Here is an 8,781-nt window from a genome sequence, read left to right on the forward strand (position 1 = left end):
TGTGCACGAAGAAGACCTGAATACATTTTTCTAGCAGCTTTATTTATAATCCCCCAAACTTGGAAGCAAACAAGATGTTCTTCAGTAAGTGAATAGTTATATACACTGTGGTACAAAAAGATGATGGGATATATTCCAGCACTAAGAAGAAGTCATCTATCGAGCTGTGAAAACACATGGAGGAAACTTAAGTGCATATTACAAAGTGAAATAAGCCAGTGTGAAAAGGCTACACATATGATTCCAACTATATGACATTCTGGAAGGGGCAAAACCTATTGGAGATAATAATAATAATAATTTAAAAATCAGTCATTACAAGGAGGATAGAGAGTAATGAACATGCAGAGCACAGAGGATTTTTAGGATATTTATTTATTTATACATTTGTCCAAACCCCTAGAACACGTGAAAGAGCACACTAAATAATCATATATCTTCTCTTCACCAAAGACTTGGAGACAAGGTTCTTCGGGTCAGCACAGAGGCAATGGTACATGCAGTGAGTAGCAGGTCTCAGCATGGATTTCTTCACAAGCATCTCCAGTACAGGCCTGGACAATCTTCTTCAGATGAGCAACAAGATCCTCTGGTTCTTTTTTTTTTTTTTTTTAATTTACTATTTATTTTTATTTTATTTTTATGATAGTCACACAGAGAGAGAGAGAGAGAGGCAGAGACACAGGCAGAGGGAGAAGCAGGCTCCATGCTCCGGGAGCCCGACATGGGATTCGATCCCGGGTCCTCAGGATCGCGCCCTGGGCCAAAGGCAGGCGCCAAACCGCTGCGCCACCCAGGGATCCCGATCCTCTGGTTCTTAATCATCAATATACTCAAATGGTTCTGGAGGTTCTGGCTCTTGTTCTTCCTCGATTTTTGGGCCATGGGCTGCCACAGGTTCCACCAGTTCTTCAATGTCTTCACTGGTATCCTTCAGAATGATGATGCCTTGCCTCCAATGGAAAATGGTTTGAAAGGCTGGTATCTACAGGTCTCTGGCATGGTCAGGACCTTAAGCTGGGCAGGCATAACTCGGGCTGGATTATCCAATAACTGGAAGTTTGGCTCAGGTTCCTTTTTCTTCTCTTTTTCTTCCTTTTTCTCTGCTTCATCCACTTCCATTTTCTCCTCCTCTTTTTTCTCTTTCTCTTTCCTTCCTGAACCCGAAGGTAAACTACTGACTTTGGGTAATTATAATGTTCCTCGGTGAAAATGTACCGTTCTAGTGAATGATGTTGATAATGGGGCAGGTGTGTGGGGGCAGAGAGTATATGAGAAATCTCTGTACCTTCGTCTCAATTTTGTTGTAAACCTAAAATTACTTAAAATGAAAAAAGGGCACAACTATTTTTAAAAACACACATCTATGAACATTTATTAGCTCAAATAACCAAACTGAAGGAAAAATAAGGTATGACTGATCTCAAGGGAAAAGGGGTCCCAAAAGTCTTGTCTCTGTCTACCATTTTTTCGAGCTTACGTGCCCTCAGCACCTAGCATACTGATTCCAAGTCTTCATACTTACCTGTCACACCTCTATCAGTGTCGCTAGAAGATCTAGAAAGTAAACCTGATCCACCTGGTTTGAAACACAGGCCCGTAATAGAAACGATTACGGGACTAGGGGCTGAAAATCTGTGGTTGGCCTACGTGGGTCACATGGCCACCCATGATCAAAGGAGAAGAGCGTAGAGATCAGAGTCTCCACCAGATTTAAGTTTTTTGGTGTCACCTTGATATCCCTTTCTGCTCTAATATTTTCCTGTATTTGTATGAGCTGTTTAGCCAAATGATGTGGCAGAGAAAATATATTTGGACTTTTACTGAAACTATATTTTTCCGTAAAGTCTCCCCATATAACTGTCATACAGGGTGCTACTTTCCTCCCAAATTCTCTATACAAAGTGCTGCCCACTCTAGGATGTAGCACCCCGAGATGAAGCGATCTTCCTGCCAAAGAGTTCTGAATGTGGGTCTGTAGAGGGTCATTTTAATCCCCTTTAGGCAGTAAGACATACTTCCAGCCTGAAATCAGCTCAAGACAGATGCCCTATTTCCTAGCACCAGGAATTTCCTGTGTAGAATAATTTGATGTCGTTGCAGAAGTAATAGCTTGTGGACATTTCTGCTTAATCACTTTATCTCCCAATTTGTGTGGACAACATCAGCTTAAAATGAGTCTTTCCGACACCAGGGAAACTAAACATGTGGGGATAAGGCTAATCCTTTCTATAACTATCCTGGGAGAGCACTGCACATGGGCTGCTTTTCCAACATAGCTCCAAGCTTCTCCCTAGCTGTGCCACACAAAAGATTAGGCCTCCAGCCATCTTGAGTTGCTGTGTTGAAAGCAAAACAACACGATCCTACCAATATCTACCAGTGCAGTGTGAGAATTCCACCCGTGGCCACATTTTGCTCAAAGATGTGAAGCATTAGACCTTTGAGCCATTCTATATAGCTAGAAGCATGAGTCTTAAGCCCGTCAGGGAGGATGAACATTTGGGAAACCAATACCCTCCTCTGTGATTGAAAAGGGAGATTTTTTTCCCCAAAAGTGACCCAAATATACTTCTGACAAACACAGAAATCTCCTGTCGTGTAACCTATTTTACAAGTATGCCTTCATATGCTACTTTTGTGACTTAAAAGAGGTTATAAACAATCTTGACAAAAGACGAATGTAGTAGATAGAATCACTCTCCCTGATACCAAGTCTTACTATTTATCTTACTATGTAGCTAACACGATCGAGTCACTGCAGTACAACAGAGGGAGAGACACCTGTCCGTAGATGAGAATTGAGAACTCAGAAATAGAAAATTTGAGAGGTTTGGTCTAAGCAAAGAGTTCAGAGACCTGACACCAAAAATATATCCTATTAGGGGAAAACAGATGAGTTGGACTTCCTCAAAATTAAAAGTGTTTTCTCTGCAAAGCCCCTGTCAGGAGGATGAAAAGACAAGGTACAAACTGAGAGACTTGTAAACACATATTCAATAAAGAACTAGTATCTACAATATATAAAGAACTCTCAGAGTAAGCATATACAAACAAACAATACAATGACCAAATGGGCTAAAGACATGAAGACACAATTTGTTGACGAGGTTACACAGATAGAAGATCCACACATTAAAAGATGTTAATGTTATTAGCTATTAGGAAAATGCAAATCAAAACCACACTGCTATATCCCTAAATATCTGGCACAATAGTCAAAAAAAAGTGAAAACACCAAATACTGGTGAGGATGTGGAAAAACTGAATGGCTCATACTGTGTTGATGAGGATGCACAACTGCACAACTATTTTTAAAAACAGTTTATAGGGTTTTTTTGTTGTTGCTGTTTTGGTGTATGATATTAAATATGCAACTACATTTCCCAGAGAAATGACAACCTATACTCACACAAATACCTGTGCACAAATGTTTATAGCATGTTTCTTTGTAATTGCCCCAAACTAGAAGCAGCCCAGATCTGCTCAGACTGGTGAATGGCCAAACAGAATGTGGTGTATCTGTGCCATAGAATTCTAGTCACCAACAAAATGGAACAACTCGTCTTTCTGGACTGCACGTAAGTTGGCAGTCATCACGCCCATCTGCCCAACAAGAAGAAAGGCTGAACGAGGTGAAAATCAACAAGTTGCATCAGAGGATTCAGCTCATGAGCAAACTGCTACCCCCAACTTGAAGAGACAAACAGACACATTCAGAGAGTCACAAATCACCTTTACCTGAAACTCTGTGCCTTCACAGAAAAGTATACCAAGGGCTATGAGAAACTTCAAGGCTTCATCCACAAAGAGGACAAAAGAAAAATTCTTGGCAATCGCAGCAGAATAATTAATTGGGTAGGTGACAAATTATATTCCTAAAAAAGAAAATATTTTCATCGGTAGAAAGAACCGGAGAAACTCTGCAGCATCAATATCACAAAGTTGGGCCAGAATGAGAAGGGCATGCATTGAGGGAGGCTCCATACTCTCCCAGGAAATGGTGCATCTTCATCCAAGTTTGCTTCTTCTGGAACTAATGCTGCAATTATTGAAGAATAACTGGAAAATGAAGCATCCAGTGTCTCTCCATATTTGAAAGACCTTAGTTAGTAAATAAGCCAGGTCAGTGGCAGTTTTGGAAAGTGATATTTGGTAGTACCCTAAATGTCAAAACTATGTAAAAGAAGAGTGATGGCATAATTGCACCCCATTGGCACTACGCACACATTCCTGTTCTAAAAAATAAACACCTCTTTAAAATTGGCCCACATGCTCATATGCAAACAGAAGAGTAATGCGGAGCCCCCAGCAAGTGGGCAAAGATTCGGGGTTTACTCATAACCCAGAAACACAAATGATGAGGCAGGGCTATGTAATCAAGAAAAACAAAGTAGTAGGAACCATGTCAAAAGCTCAGTCCAGTTTAGTTATGCCAAAATCAGAAAAGAGAAAATGTAACTTGGCCGAAAGGATCCAGGATCCAGGGCCAAAGGGATAGAAAAGAAATGGAAGAACTAAACAAACAGAAAAAGGAAGCCAAAGTCATGTCTTGGGTCACTGAATCCTATCTAGGACGGTGAAGAAAGATACAGAGAACTCACATTTATTGAGGGGTTGACATATGCCTCCCACCACACATCTATCGTCTTACAAAAACTTAAAATACTTTAACTTAAAAAGTTAGTAATTTCATTTCCATTTCAAATTAAGATTAAATTGAGTTTAAGAGGGTAATCAGTGGTCACAAGGTTATAAATTACGTCTCCAGCAGGTATTTAGCCCAGCCCTTACTCTGCATTTCTTACCAGCAAATGTTAGTGCAAACGAGTTACCTTTATATTGCCTATATTTGTCTAGTAATTTACAAAAACTTTTATATTGATTATTTCATTCTTCATTTAAGATAAGGCTGTGGCCTAAGTAAATTGATTGATTGATTGATTGATTGATTGATTTTCTAAGTAGATTTAATATTGTTATTTCCTTTTGTCAGATGGGGAGAGTAAGCCCCAGACAAGCCCACTGGTCTCCTGAAGACACAGAGGTCAGGACGGAATTTTGCTTTGCCCTTAGACCTGTCAAATCCAAGTCGAGTGCTCTTGCTTCTTCACGGAGCACAGTCATCGCTAAAGCTCTATTGGGACTGACTCTGAGTGTGGGACTGGAACAGATGATAGTGTAGTCAGGATCATAGTGGCTTGATAATTATAAAATAGTGATAGAGCACATGGGCCCTGCAGCCATATTACTGTTTCTGAACCACTGCTGCCTCTCCTGGATGCAAGATCTTAGTCAAATCACGTAATCTCCCCTGTTTTTCAGTCCCCTGGTTTATAAAAAGGGTTAATAATAGTACCCCAAGACCCACTTCCTAAAGTTTCTGTGAAAATGCACTGGGATGTAATTGCTCAATGATATGTATTGTTAGCGGCAGTAGCAACAGTACTAGTAGAAATGGTTATTCATGAGATAAGAAAGCCTTAGGAACATATTAGGAAAGATAAATAAATGTAAAAATGAGGTAGGGAAGATGGCCAAAGTGTTCCATTTTAATCTGTTTTGTTTTGAGTTATTTTGCCTGAGTGGATTAACAACGTAAAGTAAAAGGCATTTCCACTCTTGCATTTCACAACAGTAATGTATATCAGTGCTTTTATATATTGATAGTACAAACTAAGGCAGAAATTGATATTTACACTGATATTATAAATGCCTCAAAAATAAACACAAAAGCAGTGTATTAACTTGCATTTTGTGCTTCTTTAGACTTTGGGTATTTTTCAGACCCAACTACAAATATTTACCTTTATATAATATACATCACAGTTATTTTATTGAGTAAAAAAATCACACTTCAGATTGTGGTTTTATTATAAAATAAGAAAGTATATTTGTTATATTCAATATAGTATCTGTTCAATTTAATAACATCAGTAGTCAAAAAGAAAATAATATGACTTTATATCATTTAAATACTTCAAAAGTCAGAAAACAGAGTTTTATGCTATTTTAAACCCTTGAAATTCATAATTATTGTCTTATATCCTACCAAGTGCAAAATAGCCACCCTATTGCCATACTTTCCTCCCTTTCTCGTGCCATAGTTTTTGAGAAATCTCTACTTCTTTGTGGGCAACTCCTTTATGAGGAAGCAAATACCTACTGAGTATATGTGTTGGAGAGTGTAATACGGCCCCAATAAAAAAAAAAAGATAATTCCTACCCTTATGGATTTATGGTCTAGTAAGAAAGACAAACATTGCACAAGTCATTACAAATAAGCAATTTGGAGTGACTATTTCCTTTACGAACTATGAAAAGCACAGAATGCAATAGAGCATACAGCAGGTTTACCGAACCTATAAATAAAGAACATTCATAGGAATGGCCTATTAACCTGAGCAAGGAAATTGGAAAGACTAGTGGACACTATCTAGGTGAATGGGTACAAATGGAGAAGGTGGATATTATCCCAAAAAGAAGAAACAGGTGTAATAAAAATCCCAAGTTGGTAAAAATATGTAACAGTGAAGGATTCATAGAAGGACCTTCCTACTGATTCTCAAAGAACAAGCTGGTGGGTAGCCAGTTAGAGAGGCATGTACAGGGAACCAAATTATACACCAATTTTAAGCCAGATTAAGAAGTTTGGGCTTTTTTTTCTGTAGATAGCTATACGTATTGAAAGAGATTTAAAGAGATGTGATGACATTAATAATTATGCCTTTAAGAAGATTAATCACAGCTATATGGGATGTAGGACGTGATGGAGGGATGCTACTATAATAGTCTCCAAAAGATGGAGATGGACAGAAATAGAAATAAAAATAGCTTGGAGAAGTCGAGCTAGCTGGGGAAAAGAGGTACGTGGGAAAAGAAGACAAAATCAAATTCTGTCTTCCCGATTGGAACAATTGAAGGCACAATAACACTAAATAAAAAGAAAGCATGCTCAAGGAATAGCCTCACTATAGGAAGGGAAGAACTGAGTTAACCACATTCTTCCCTTTTTCCAAAAATGTATCAGATAATTCCTTCTTCTTAAAGCAAAGAGTGATTGAGAGGTTAGAGACACATTAAGAGTGCTAGAGTGCTATCGTAGAAGACGTTTATGCATCTGGGAGCTTGAGGGAAATGGAAACGAGGTCCAGCTTGATAGACATTTTGCTTTTTGAGTTTAAATTGTGCGGTGTATACGTCCACACACACACAGATCATACACAGATACTTTTGAAGCTCAAAAAATAATATTACAAATATATATATTTTGCAGGCTCTGGCAAGCCATGACAATACCTGTGGGGAAGAGAAATTGAAAGTAGAGTTGAGGAAGAAGGCATGAGGGAATCCAATATTTAAAAATGGCATAGGTCATTGGAAGGAATTTAAAAAGTAGGAAAAACATTGTAGAAAGAGGAATGAAATTTGAAGAGAAGGTAGTGTCTTGATGAGTTTTCCTTGTGTGGAAAGTGACTACTGATTAGAGTGACCCGGATGTCATTGATGCCATTTGCTATGGTTGTTTCAGCCTTACAGAAGTTGTACAAATGAGGGAGGATGAAGTAGAAAAAAAGATTCTTAAGACTTATTTAGAAAGTTAGACTGTAAAAGGGAGGAAGTTGACTTTTAGCTGAGGTTGGAGGTGTTTCCAGAAGAGAATTATTTGTGTACATACTAGAGTTTTTTTTTTTTTTTCTGGTTTCTTAGTTTGTTTTCTACTTGGTATATGGTTATGGGGTCCTAGGAAACCTTGCCTGTGCCTTGATTGGAGAGTGGGGTTTTCTCAATGTCCTTTTTGGTGTTTTTGCTGTTTTGATATAAAAGAACCTAACTGCTTCTGCTTGCTGTAACTTGCCTAGTCTATGGGGTGAGGCAGGGAAGGGCCCTGAAACATTTAGGCATCCAGAAGCCTAATTACAGGTGGTGGCCACTCAGGACAGGAGCCCCACATTGGTTCTGCTGGGCAGGTTCCCAAGATGCTTCCTCATGGCTTCCTGAGCCAGGTCACAAATGAGAGCCTGAGGAGATTCCAAGGGCTCTGAGGCCTCCAACATTATGTCCCTGAATGGGAAAGTAGACTTCCTGGAGAAGAAGCTCACCCATCACTGACCTAGGTCACCCTTAAGGGGATCTGGTTAGTGGGAGATGGCTTCCCTCAATCTCCAGCACTTCCATCAGAGTGACGTGTTTTTAATATGTATAAATGCTTATGGGCATAGACATTAGAGTTACAGAGTTGAAGATATTAGGTATAAAGGGAAGAGGAATGAAATAATCAGAAGACAATTAAAAAGTATACTTTAGAAAAGAAGAGTGGCAACTCTCCACTATTGCGACAGAGAGGAAAGGATACGAAAGGCGGGGTTTGGTATTTAAACTGGTTTGTAAATTGGTATTGGGAATTTGAAACAATTCCTTACTGATACTTCCTCTTTTCTCTCTGAAGACAAAATTTGAGTTGCTGCTGAGAACAGCAAGTGATGAGAGAAATGGCAAGTTTTACAAGCCGAAAAAAATGTTTTCAGTGATTGTAGAGGTGGTCAAAAGGGTCACCTTGCTGCTGACTTTAAATGATTCGTTCCGTCATTCTGCTCCTATTCCGATGTTTATCCATCAAGGCTCAGCAATATGAGTACAGGCATAAAGAAAGCCAATATTACATCCTTCCAGGGGTAGGCTTCACTAGAGAGAGGCAGATAGGAGGGAGGGGAAAGGTCTCAAGGAGATAACATGATAGAAAAGAAGATTTAAAGAGAACAGTTGATGTAGTGATAACTG

At 39.1% G+C, this 8,781-nt stretch overlaps 1 long non-coding RNA gene across 1 annotated transcript in view; it reads left to right on the plus strand.

Moving 5' to 3' along the window:
• LOC112677837 (uncharacterized) overlaps nt 1-592 on the plus strand; it is a 35,085-nt gene extending 34,493 nt beyond the window's left edge. Inside the window, exon 4 of the long non-coding RNA XR_007413386.1 lies at nt 454-592. This is a non-coding gene — a long non-coding RNA (uncharacterized LOC112677837). The remainder of the gene's footprint in view (nt 1-453) is intronic.
• Nucleotides 593-8,781: the final 8,189 nt, after the last annotated feature.

The sequence above is a fragment of the Canis lupus genome, chromosome 10 (assembly GCF_003254725.2).
Source record: "Canis lupus dingo isolate Sandy chromosome 10, ASM325472v2, whole genome shotgun sequence".
NCBI lineage: Eukaryota > Metazoa > Chordata > Mammalia > Carnivora > Canidae > Canis > Canis lupus.